This window comes from Cherax quadricarinatus, chromosome 28, assembly GCF_038502225.1.
Source record: "Cherax quadricarinatus isolate ZL_2023a chromosome 28, ASM3850222v1, whole genome shotgun sequence".
Taxonomy (NCBI): domain Eukaryota; kingdom Metazoa; phylum Arthropoda; class Malacostraca; order Decapoda; family Parastacidae; genus Cherax; species Cherax quadricarinatus.
The window spans coordinates 10,649,304-10,663,662 of record NC_091319.1 but is presented as its reverse complement, the minus strand read 5'-3'; positions in this window follow the sequence as shown (position 1 = coordinate 10,663,662).

The following is a 14,359-nucleotide window of genomic DNA, read 5'->3' as shown; positions in this document are numbered from 1 at the left end:
CTCCTACACCATACACTTGCAACATCTGCCACATTGCCCCCCTATCCACCCTGTCATACGCCTTTTCCAAATCCATAAATGCCACAAAGACCTCTTTAGCCTTATCTAAATACTGTTCACTTATATGTTTCACTGTAAACACCTGGTCCACACACCCCCTACCTTTCCTAAAGCCTCCTTGTTCATCTGCTATCCTATTCTCCGTCTTACTCTTAATTCTTTCAATTATAACTCTACCATACACTTTACCAGGTACACTCAACAGACTTATCCCCCTATAATTTTTGCACTCTCTTTTATCCCCTTTGCCTTTATACAAAGGAACTATGCATGCTCTCTGCCAATCCCTAGGTACCTTACCCTCTTCCATACATTTATTAAATAATTGCACCAACCACTCCAAAACTATATCCCCACCTGCTTTTAACATTTCTATCTTTATCCCATCAATCCCGGCTGCCTTACCCCCTTTCATTTTACCTACTGCCTCACGAACTATAGATATGTAGATATAAATCCATATGTATTCCTGTTAACCCTTTGGGGCCTAGTTCCTAGGCCTTTTGTGTATCCATATGCTCTCGCGCTACCGTCCACAGGATGGATATGGGGTGCACAATAAACTAGCCACTTCGGTGGCAAAATCTAATCTAATCTTTGCATTTCTTATTTAGTAGTGGTATAGTGGATTTGTTAAAGGGTACATCTACACCAAAATATCTGTAAGTTTAAACGTAGCTAATGCTTTCACCTTGCAAATAGATGGGTGGGGGATGTCGTTTGCATGTTAATATCTTTGTTTTAGAGGAAGATATTATGAGGCTTAGTAGATTACAAATTGCTTGAACTTCATTAAGAATGGTATTCATCTTCTTATGCCCTGTTAAGTGGATCATGATGTCATCAGCATAGCTTATAGCTATATGTTTAGGTGAGGCAGGTAGAGCATTTAGGAGAGCATTAATTAGAATATTAAATAGCATGGGACTAAGAACTCCTCCCTGCGGTGTACCTAGGGACATTTCTTTAGATTCACTTCTAAAGCCTTGGAAGAGGACAGAGGATACTCTCTTTGACAGGTATCCTATTATCCAGCAGAGTAAGCTACCACCAATATTCATCTTGGCTAGTTCATGTAGTATAACGGTTTTGTTTGCGATATCAAATGCAGATTGTAGAACAAGAAATGTGATAAAACTAGTAGAGGTGTGTGCAGTAAGAAAGGTGGAAATACAGTTCTGCACACTTTTACCTTTCATGAACCCATAGAGGTAGGGGGAAAGTTGGTGTCTGATTCTGTAGTACAGTCTGTTAAGTATCATTCTTTCAAAAGTTTTACAAAGACATCTAGTTAAGGAGATCGGTCTAAATGTATCAGGCTCTTGGGGCTTAGGGATAGGCACAATGATACTATTGGTCCAGGATATATGGTGGAATACTAAATCTGTGCCTTGGATTTAATACATCATATACGATGCATGACTCGGTCATAGTTGATGATCTTCTATCTGATCACTTCCCTAGACTCACAACTGTCAATCTTGATTACATCTCCAGTAATCAAGGAGCTAAATACAGAAGGAGGAAACTTATTTTCAACCCAGAGCACAGAGATAACTTTATTAACCACTTGGATCAATGGTATAAGAATTACGAGCCCAGTGACACACAACAATTCAACGATGATTTAGTTGCTCTGATGAAAACTCACACGAGCTTTTAAATCTCTGCACAAAATTCAATTTAAACCAGCAAATAATAGAGCCTACTAGACTGGAGAATACACTAGACCTCATCTTCACTAACAATGATGATCTGATAAGAAATGTCACCATATCAAAAACAATATACTCAGATCACAACATAATTGAGGTTCAGACAAGTATGCGTGGAGCCCCAGACCGACATAATGAGACTAGTCACGAGGGAGCATTCACCAAATTCAACTTCAATAACAAAAACATAAAGTGGGACCAAGTAAACCAAGTCCTAACCGATATAAGCTGGGAAGATATACTAAGCAACACAGACCCCAACGTATGCCTAGAACAGATTAACTTGGTGGCACTCGATGTATGCACAAGGCTTATTCCTCTAAGAAAAAGGAGGAGTAGATGTAAAATAGAAAGAGACAGGCGCTCCCTTTACAGGCGACGGAAAAGAATAACAGAGCGGCTAAAAGAGGTCAATATATCTGAAATGCGTAGGGAGACACTGGTCAGAGAAATAGCAAGCATCGAACTCAAGCTGGTGGCCTGGTGGCTAAAGCTCCCGCTTCACACACGGAGGGCCCGGGTTCGATTCCCGGCGGGTGGAAACATTTCGACACGTTTCCTTACACCTGTTGTCCTGTTCACCTAGCAGCAAATAGGTACCTGGGTGTTAGTCGACTGGTGTGGGTCGCATCCTGGGGGACAAGATTAAGGACCCCAATGGAAATAAGTTAGACAGTCCTCGATGACGCACTGACTTTCTTGGGTTATCCTGGGTGGCTAACCCCCCGGGGTTAAAAATCCGAACGAAATCTTATCTTATCTTATCTTATAGGAGTCAGGAATCGCGGGAAGAACTAAAAGCCATAAATTAAATCGAAAGAAACCCAAAGTATTTCTTCTCCTATGCCAAAACAAAGTCGAGAACAACATCCAGTATTGGGCCCCTACTTAAACAAGATGGGTCCTACACAGATGACAGCAAGGAAATGAGTGAGCTACTCAAGTCCCAATATGACTCAGTTTTTAGCAAGCCGCTAACCAGACTGAGAGTCGAAGATCAAAATGAATTTTTTATGAGAGAGCCACAAAATTTGGTTAACACAAGCCTATCCGATGTTATCCTGACGCCAAATGACTTCGAACAGGCGATAAATGACATGCCCATGCACTCTGCCCCAGGGCCAGACTCATGGAACTCCGTGTTCATCAAGAACTGCAAGAAGCCCCTATCACGAGCCTTTTCCATCCTATGGAGAGGGAGCATGGACACGGGGGTCGTCCCACAGTTACTAAAAACAACAGACATAGCCCCACTCCACAAAGGGGGCAGTAAAGCAACAGCAAAGAACTACAGACCGATAGCACTAACATCCCATATCATAAAAATCTTTGAAAGGGTCCTAAGAAGCAAGATCACCACCCATCTAGAAACCCATCAGTTACACAACCCAGGGCAACATGGGTTTAGAACAGGTCGCTCTTGTCTGTCTCAACTATTGGATCACTACGGCTAGGTCCTAAATGCACTAGAAGATAAAAAGAATGCAGATGTAATATATACAGACTTTGCAAAAGCCTTCGACAAGTGTGACCATGGCGTAATAGCGCACAAAATGCGTGCTAAAGGAATGACAGGAAAAGTCGGTCGATGGATCTATAATTTCCTCACTAACAGAACACAGAGAGTAGTTGTCAACAGAGTAAAGTCCGAGGCAGCTACGGTGAAAAGTTCTGTTCCACAAGGCACAGTACTCGCTCCCATCTTGTTCCTCATCCTCATATCTGACATAGACAAGGATGTCAGCCACAGCACCGTGTCTTCCTTTGCAGATGACACCCGAATCTGCATGACAGTGTCTTCCATTGCAGACACTGCAAGGCTCCAGGCGGACATCAACCGAATCTTTCAGTGGGCTACAGAAAACAATATGAAGTTCAACGATGAGAAATTTCAATTACTCAGATATGGTAAACACGAGGAAATTAAATCTTCATCAGAGTACAAAACAAATTCTGGCCACAAAATAGAGCGAAACACCAACGTCAAAGACCTGGGAGTGATCATGTCGGAGGATCTCACCTTCAATGACCATAACATTGTATCAATCGCATCTGCTAGAAAAATGACAGGATGGATAATGAGAACCTTCAAAACTAGGGAGGCCAAGCCCATGATGACACTCTTCAGGTCACTTGTTCTATCTAGGCTGGAATATTGCTGCACACTAACAGCACCTTTCAAGGCAGGTGAAATTGCTGACCTAGAAAATGTACAGAGAACCTTCACGGTGCGCATAACGGAGATAAAACACCTCAATTACTGGGAGCGCTTGAGGTTCCTAAACCTGTATTCCCTGGAATGCAGGCGGGAGAGATACATGATTATATACACCTGGAAAATCCTAGAGGGACTAGTACCGAACTTGCACACGAAAATCACTCACTACGAAAGCAAAAGACTTGGCAGACGATGCAACATCCCCCCAATGAAAAGCAGGGGTGTCACTAGCACGTTAAGAGACCATACAATAAGTGTCAGGGGCCTGAGACTGTTCAACTGCCTCCCAGCACACATAAGGGGGGATTACCAACAGACCCCTGGCAGTCTTCAAGCTGGCACTGGACAAGCACCTAAAGTCGGTTCCTGACCAGCCGGGCTGTGGCTCGTACGTTGGTTTGCGTGCAGCCAGCAGCAACAGCCTGGTTGATCAGGCTCTGATCCACCAGGAGGCCTGGTCACAGACCGGGCCGCGGGGGCGTTGACCCCCAGAACTCTCTCCAGGTAAACTTCAGGTATTGAGACTGTCCTCACAGATCAAGTGGGCAGGAAAAGAAAACATAAACCTTCCACTATAACTGACAATAAAAACCTCATCTGATTTAATTCTCCTCATTAACTACACATCATCTGCAAACAGGGACACCTCTGAGTCTATCCCTTCCATCATGTCATTCACATATACCAAAAATAGCACTTTTCCTAGGACCGACCCCTGTGGGACCCCGCTCGTCACAGGTGTCCACTGTGATACCTCATCACGTACCATGACTCGTTGTTGCCTCCCTGTCAGGTATTCTCTGATCCATTGCAGTGCCCTTCCTGTTATACGCACGCGCGCATGCACGCGTGTGTGTGTGTGTGTGTGTGTGGTGCTGAATAGGTAAAACTGGTCAGTTAGCAAGAACTCACTTAAAATTAAGTCCTTTCTAAAAATTTCTCTTATACGTTTAAAGATAGTTATTTTTTCATTTATATTGATGTAAAATTAATAGTTTTGTACCAGAAGAACCTTAGAAAACTTACCTTATAACAAGCGCAATTTAATTTAGCCTAAATACATTTTAGATAAATTTACAATAATTTAATAATAAACAAACACAATGAAATATTTTTTTCCTTAGGTTCAGAATGATTTTTGCGAAATTACTGCATACACAAATTTTCGTTTGCCTTATTCGGCAACAAGAGCATTGCTATTTAAGCCAAAATCGTAAATTTTACCTATTCACCATGACATATATAAGTGAATTCCTCTCCTTCCTTCTTCAGCATGATTATCTGGTCCTTTACTGTTATCTTCCTACTGATGTGGCTATATGACAACTCTTTGTCAAATTTGGTTGTCGATATGTTGTTCGCAAATCATCGTTAAGCTTCTCTTGCTTGCCCATACATGATCGTTTCTGGTACTTTGGCTCAGTTCCTCGTTTCCCAAGTTCTTGGACTTCTATATTTTTTCCATATTCTTACACATTTAGCTTTAAGCTCTCTACACCTCTGGGTAAACCATGGGATTTCATTGTTCTTCCCATTGTTTCTTTTGCTCTCTGAACTTTCCAGCCACATACTCCATCTCATTCACCGTCTTTCCCTATATTATTATTATATAATCATTATTATTATAATCAAAAAGAAGCGCTAAGCCACAAGGACTATACAGCATTATATAATCAAAAAGAAGCGCTAAGCCACAAGGGCTATACAGCACTGCAGGGTAGGGAAGGAAGCGAGGGTATCGGGCGGCAGAAGGGGAAAACGATGATTAGTAGGTTACAGAAAACAGCGGGGCAGGGAATAGTGCGTCTTTCCCTATAGTTCCATTTCCCACTGTACCTCATTCAGGAATTGCATCATGCCTGTGTAATCCCCTCTTTTGAAGCTTGGCTTCTTTCATCATTCCTGTGCTGCTTTTCTCTCCACTATACTTCCACAAGGTATTTAAAACTCAGGATCGTGTGGTCACTAGCAAGGCTCCTCATGTCTTACATTATAAAACAAGGTTAATCTCTATGTCCTTGAGCATATTAAAGTAAATCTAATGGGCTTCTTGAAAGTTTTGGTCTCCAGCTCTTGGACCTCTTTAAGAGGATGTTATAGTACCTAGGTCTCGAGGGTGAGTTATTATTAGGTCTAGTATGGATTGATGTACGTACTTGGGTCTGGGGTTGTGATATCAAATTTAAATTTTTCTTTGATAAATAGTGCTAACAATTTAGGCTGAGTTGAGAGACTTTCAATAAGATTAATTATTATTATAATCAAATAAAGTGGTAAACCTCAATTATTATTGTAATCATTGAGGAGCGCTAAATCTGTAGGATTATACAGCGCATTTGGGGGGGAGGCATTCAGGCTCAATTCAGGGAACTGGAGCACAGATCCAATTCCCTAGATCAAGAGCCCCTCACCAACATCAAGGAACCTCCCTTGAGGGGGGTAAACCTCAATAGGATTAAGCTAAATTATATTACATAAATTTTAGCAAGGCTACATGAGGGTTGTTATGCTGGATAGATAGTTTTGTTGCAGAAGTAAATTATTATATTCATGGAAAGTGATAAACCAACAAGGATCGTTCGGCTGCAAAAGTAAAACTATAACATGTTCACAAAAATATTATTACTATTATCAAAGCCAAGCATTAAGCCCACAACACAAAAATATAACAATGCATATAATAAAATTTTCCAAAATACTGTATTTTGGGGCAGTTCAGTCTGATGAACTCTAAATTATATTCATGGAGAAACATTAATTAAACCTATGATGATCATAAAGCACCAGGGAAATGGGTGTAATTTAATTTGACCTGAATAGAGAAATTATAAACACGAGAAAGCACCACAGTTATAAAACAAGTGGAGAATAAAAGATACTCGGGTTTGATCCAGGAAAGGTAGGGTAGTTCAGTTTCTTGAATCAGGAGTGCTAAACCCATAGGGGTCATACAGCACCTGGGGGGAATGGGAGGCATTCAGATCTGATCCAAAGAAGGGGAGCACAGGTTCAGTTCCTTGGATCAAAACCCTTTCACTGGCTTCAAGGAGCCTCCCTTGAGGATGTCTTGAATCAGGAGCCTTCAACAGTGCCAAGACACCACTGTTGGAGAGACTTCCCTGGCAGCAGTGGTGGAGGTTCACATAGCTCCACTCATATCCCCCAAATATACCAAGTCTTCCTCTGGTCTCCTTTAATGATGGGGAAGAGTTAAACCCATAAGGATTATTATAAATATAAGAAAGCACTAAAACCAAATGGATCATATACAAACATGTAGGTAATAAGAGGTAATCTGGTTTGAGCCAAGAAAGGGGAGGGCAGCTCCATTTCTTTGGTTCAAAGAGCTCTTCACCTGCATCAAGGAATTACAGTGGACCCCCCGCCTTACGAACGCACGCGTTACATTAAATCCACCACACGAAGCATTTGAACGCAAAATTTTGCCTCGCCTCACGATAAAAACCTCTCCTTACTCGATTTTGTCCGGGAAGTGTCCCACGTGTGGCGTCAGCGCCAGTGTTTACAAGCCAGTCAGTGCGGTCGCATCTACACATACATTCGGTACATTTCACATTATCCCAGTGTTTTTAGTGCTTATAACTGCAAAATAAGTCACCATGGACCCCAAGAAAACTTTTAGTGCCATCCCTATGGTAAAAAGGGTGAGAATTAGTATGGAATTGAAAAAAGAGATTAAGGAAATGCGTGCAAAGTGGGTTGAACTGCAAACCTTTACAGATTAAAATCACCCTGACACAGCTACTGCAAGCCGTGTTGGCAACCTGTACAATGACAATGTTATGGCCCATTTTAGGAAAGTCTTAAAGGAACGGGAGGTACAGAGCTCTATGGACAGATTTGTTGTGCGACAGTGGTCCAGTGACTCTCAAGCTGGCCCTAGTGGCATTAAAAGAAGAAGGGAAGTAACCCCGGAAAAGGACTTACTACCTCAAGTCCTAATGGAAGGGGATTCCCCTTCTAAACAATAACTTCCACACTCTCCCCTCCTCCCATCCCATCAATCATCACCGGATCTTCAATAAAGGTAAGTGTCATGTATTCTATTCTTAGTAGAGTAGTAATTGTGCATGTATTCTTCAGTTTGTGTGTATTAAAACTAATATTTCATGTTATAATTTTTTTTTTCCATACTTTGGGGTGTCAGGAACAGATTAATTTGATTTCCATTATTTCTTATGGGGAAAATTAATTTGGCTAACGATAATTTCGACTTACGATGACCTCTCAGGAACGGATTAATATCGTAAGGCGGGGGTCCACCATCTTTGAGGGGTGTCCTAATTAAAAATATACCAAATGCAATACAGAAAAAAATGATACCATAACACAATTGTATTACCTGGAGTTTACCTGGAGAGAGTTTCGGGGGTCAACGCCCCCGCGGCCCGGTCTGTGACCAGGCCTCCTGGTGGATCAGCGCCTGATCAACCAGGCTGTTGCTGCTGGCTGCACGCAAACCAACGTACGAGCCACAGCCCGGCTGATCAGGAACTGACTTTAGGTGCTTGTCCAGTGCCAGCTTGAAGACTGCCAGGGGTCTGTTGGTAATCCCCCTTATGTGTGCTGGGAGGCAGTTGAACAGTCTCGGGCCCCTGACACTTATTGTATGGTCTCTTAACGTGCTAGTGACACCCCTGCTTTTCATTGGGGGGATGGTGCATCGTCTGCCAAGTCTTTTGCTTTCGTAGTGAGTGATTTTCGTGTGCAAGTTCGGTACTAGTCCCTCTAGGATTTTCCAGGTGTATATAATCATGTATCTCTCCCTCCTGCGTTCCAGGGAATACAGGTTTAGAAACCTCAAGCACTCCCAGTAATTGAGGTGTTTTATCTCCGTTATGCGCGCCGTGAAAGTTCTCTGTACATTTTCTAGGTCGGCAATTTCACCTGCCTTGAAAGGTGCTGTTAGAGTGCAGCAATATTCCAGCCTAGATAGAACAAGTGACCTGAAGAGTGTCATCATGGGCTTGGCCTCCCTAGTTTTGAAGGTTCTCATTATCCATCCTGTCATTTTTCTAGCAGATGTGATTGATACAATGTTATGGTCCTTGAAGGTGAGATCCTCCGACATAATCACTCCCAGGTCTTTGACGTTGGTGTTTCGCTCTATTTTGTGGCCAGAATTTGTTTTGTACTCTGATGAAGATTTAATTTCCTCATGTTTACCATATCTGAGTAATTGAAATTTCTCATCGTTGAACTTCATATTGTTTTCTGCAGCCCACTGAAAGATTTGGTTGATACCATTCTTGTACAATTTTTATAATGCAAGTGAAAATGGTAGTGTACTTGTATTAACTTATTCACTTAAGTGGCAACCAGGTGCTCATCAATAATACTGTACATACCAGATGTATGCTACTGAGTATTTGACAAGTGGAAGAATGAGCTATTATCACATTCTATACTTCCACCTCAAATTTTACATTTACTTCACTTTACAATGATTTAATGACAAATATGGTTTACTAATTATAAAACATTATTGTTTTCATATTTGGCATATCAAATCAAATCAAATCAAAGTTTATTCTCTATGAGGATTACAATGCTGAGTTTACAGAATTTGGATATTGTGTGGTTTACATGTTTTAAAATACTAATTACAGAGGGGGCCACTAGAACACCTAGCATGGCTAGGCATTTCGGGCAGACTTAGATTAATTCTTAACTTTAAAATACAGTGGACCCCCGGTTAACGATATTTTTTCACTCCATAAGTATGTTCAGGTGCCAGTACTGACCGAATTTATTCCCATAAGGAATATTGTGAAGTAGATTAGTCCATTTCAGACCCCCAAACATACACGTACAAACGCACTTACATAAATACACTTACATAATTGGTCGCATTCGGAGGTAATCGTTATGCGGGGGTCCACTGTATTACAAATTATGAGGTAAGTTGGTATTATGGCTAAGTGACTAAATACAGTGGAACCCCGGTTCGCGATGCTATTGGTATCCGATAAATCCGGTAACCGATGCATTATATCGCAGAAAATTTGCCTCGCTTCCCGATACAAAACCCGGTATGTGATGTGGTTCGTACGAGACGTGTCCATGTGTGGCCTGAACTGCCCCGTGTGTGCCAGTGTTTACAAGCCAGCCAGTGTGCGCGCATCTAAGGATACATTCGGTACATTCCATATTATCCATATTATCACTGTTTTTGGTGCCTGTTTTTGCAAAATAAGTCACCATGGGCCCCAAGAAAGCTCCCAGTGCCACCCTTCAAGACCAAGGGTGCTAATGACTGTTGAAATGAAGAAAGAGATAATTGCAAAGTATGAAAGTGGAGTGCGTGTGTCGGAGCTGGTCAGGTTGTATAGTAAACCCCAATCAACCATCTCTACTATAGTGAGCAAGAAAACGGCAATCAAGGAAGCTGTTCTTGCAAAAGGTGCAACTGTGATTACGAAACAGCGACCACAAGTGTTAGAAAATGTTGAGAGACTGTTATTGGTGTGGATAAATGAAAAACAGATAGCATCTCTCAAGCAATCATTTGTGAAAAGGCTAGGCAGTTGCATGACGATTTGGTAAAAAAATTGCCTGCAACTAGTGGTGATGTGAGTGAATTTAAGGCCAGCAAAGGTTGGTTTGAAAGATTTAAGAATCGTAGTGGCATACATAGTGTGATTAGGCATGGTGAGGCTGCCAGTTATGTTGTGCGACAGAAGCCCAGTGACTCAAGCTGGTCCTAGTGGCATTAAAAGAAGAAGGGAAGTAACCCCGGAAAAGGACTTGCTACCTCAAGTCCTAATGGAGGGGGATTCCCCTTCTAAATGCTAACACCATCCACACTCTCCCCTCCTCCCATCCCATCAATCATCACCATATCTTCATTAAAGGTGTCAATTATTCTTTCGTTATTTATTGTTATTGTTGTTATTGTAATTACTATTCTATTGCATTAAACTTAATATTTCATGTGGTAAAAGTTTTTTTCATACTTTTGGGTGTCTTGCATGGATTAATTTGATTTCCATTATTTCTTATGGGGAAAATTGATTCGCTTTCCGATATTTTTGGTTTACGATGAGCTCTCAGGAACGGATTAGTATTGCGAACCGGGGGTCCACTGTACTAGTTTGTGAGTTTAGCAATGTGAATGCTTTTGTTTTCGCACAATACATAGTTTCAGTATTGGAGTATCACAGGCCAACTTACGACTAGTTAGGATTCATTATTTTAAGATTAAGATTGATATTTCTGTGTTTATGTTCAAATGGGTGAGTGAGTGTAAGTGTGAACCACCAGGTGGTATTCATGTAATTAGTTGATGGTGTGTATCAGGGAGATAAGATGTTTTCTAATGGTAGTTTTGAAGGTGATGAATGTGTCTGCAGTTCTAGAGTTTTCAGGTAGGGTGTTCCAGATTTTAGGGCCTTTGACATACATTGAATTTTTGTAAAGGTTTAGTCGGACACAGAGAATGTCATAGAGATGTTTGTGTCTGGTGTTATGCCTGTGGATTCTGTCACAACTATCAAGAAATCATTTTAGGTCAAGGTTAATATTGGAATTTAAGATTGCACAGTAGTAAGTGTGGATGTACTGAACAGGGAGTAAGTTTAGATCTATGAAGAGGGGGGGGGGGTGTTGCCAGGGATGGGATTTAGTGATTATTCTTATGCGGCTTTTTGTTGGGTTATTGGCTTTAGCTGTGTTGCTGCAGTTGATCCCCAAGCACAAATAGCATAGGTGAGATATGGATAAATAAGTGAGTGGTATAGTGTGAGAAGGGCATTTTGCTGCACATAGTATCGTATCTTGGAGAGGATCCCAACTGTTTTGGATATTTTTTTGGTTATGTGTTTTATATGGGTGCTGAAATTCAGATTGTTGTCGAGGTACAGGCCTAGGAATTTGCCCTCATTATATCTGGCAATTAGTGTTGTCGTTCTTAGTGTTAATTTGCGCAACTCCTGCTCTGCTACCAAACATAATATAGTAGGCTTTGTCAGTGTTAAGCGTAAGTTTATTGGCTGCCATCCAAGTCGATATTTTGAGCAGCTCCTCATTAACAATGGTGTTGAGGGTGGCAAGATTTGGGTGAGAGATGACATAAGTCGTGTCGTCAGCAAAGAGAATGGGGTTCAGGTGTTGGGACACGTTTGGAAGATCATTGATGTATATGAGGAAGAGCAGGGGACCAAGGACACTTCCCTGCGGAACTCCAGTATCAAGTGGCCGTGTTGATGATGCTGTGTCTTTAATGGTGACATACTGATACCTATTAGTAAGGTAGGATTTGAAATATGCAAGCGCATGGCCTCTTATACCATAATGGTCAAGTTTGTGGAGTAGGATGCCATGGTCTACTGTGTCAAAAGCTTTTCTTAGGTCAATAAAAATGAAATATTAATGTTTATAAATCCAGGTTATATTCACGAGGAAACTTTGGTCTAGCATTAAAATTATTATTGTTACAATCAAAACCAAGTGCTAAACCCACAAGGGTCATTCAAAATACAGCTAAAAATTAATAGGGGTGGATTCAGTGAGAAAATTGGGAGATGGGTCTCTTATATCTGGTAAAAGGGGGTCAGAGATTGCTACTTGAATAATATAGGGTTACATTATCCTTGTACCAAGGTATTGCAATAGACTCAGCAGAATGACTATGAACTTATCACCCCTCAAGGAAGGTTCCTTGATGCCAGTGAGGGGGTTCTTGATCCAAGGAATTGAATCTGACCTAGTTCTAGTGGTACACTCTGTAATCATTATTTTACTACATGTAAACCACACAATAACCAAATTCTGTAAACTCAGCATTGTAATCCTTATAGAGAATAAACTTTGAATTGAGCCTCAGGTACTGTAAGCCCTGTTGGTTCAGTGCTCCCCATGAATGTAACATGAGCTTAATATCCACTGTTTTGCTTATTCTTGCTACAATAGTACCTTGGTACTCAAACAGCTCCCAACTTAAACAATTCAGTATTCCAACGCTTTGTTCAGTAAAAAAAATTGTTCGGTAGTTGACCATTTGCTCGGCACTCGACCAAACAATGTGCATGTCTTCCCACAGCTGTCACTCAGTGCAAAACTCCGCTGAACTTTGCTGTAAACTATTTCATGTTTCTTCGCATTCTTTTTTTTTATACTATTTGTATATTATAATCAGAAAGAAGCTCTAAACCACAAGGGCTATACAGCACTACTATTTGTATAAATAAGCCACCATGGGGCCTAAGATTAATGATAACAGCCAACCAAAAAGAAAACTGGTTAGTCACAATAGAGATGAAAAATTATTAATTATTCCTTAATGGGAAAAATTCGTTTGGTACTCAAACAGAGCGGCACTCAAATAGCCTTCTGAAACTAATTAAGTTCGAGTACCAAGATTCCACTGTATTTATATAATTTTAAGAGGTATAATTCCCTTAGTAGTGGTAAAGGTGTTATAGGAAATGTAAGACTGCTGACATCCTTTTGTTGCAAGTTTAATTTAATAAGCATAAAATGAAACTGTACTATTATATACATAAACCTGAATTTCTTTAAGTCAAATTTAAATACATGTGCTTTTAGTAGTTATCTGCAAAATATATAACAAAAGTGAGAAGGGAGAGGAGGGGAGGGAGAGTAATGTAGCTTATGTTGCAGATGTATAGAAAAGGTAGCAAGCTGTTAAAAGCTGTAAAGATTTATGAGGAAAAGCTTAGGTTAGAGTACATAGGAATAAAGGGGAAATACTTTTCTAGAAAAAGTAGGCCTTCGATAGAGGAATGTGAAAACAGAAAAAGAGTGATGAGCATGAGAAACCTAGGGAATGAAAAACTATGCTAAATTGAAAGGAAACAGTATGGAGCATGTGAATGTATTTAGGTATTTGCAAGTTGAGGTGTTGGCAAAAGAGTCTAAAAAAAATGAGGCTTATCATAAAATAAGCAAAAGAAAGGAACTGGGAGTTTCAAGGAGTATGTATTATTATTATAATCAAAAGGAAGCACTAAACCCACTAGGGTCAAACAGCGCTGCAGGGCAGGGGGTGTTGCTCGATCATAAAATAGGAAGGATGGAAAGGATAACAGAGGTAGAGTTAGAAAGGGCAGTGAGGAGTGCTAAAGGAAGAATCTTCAAAGTTTGTGTAGAAATATTAGCAGTTAATAAGTCAAAGAGGGAGTCTGTGTCAAAGGTGGGGCTGTCAGCAAGGAGGGAAGATAAAGTAAGGGTGTATGAGTGGTGATGACATTGGAGGAAAATTCTGCATGCTCATTGATAGACAGGACAGTCCAACAGAATATGGCAAACTGAAATTGGCACCTGGCAATTCTCAAAGTGGAACAGGGCACCTCTCCATGAGATACCCACAAATAAGACAGGTATG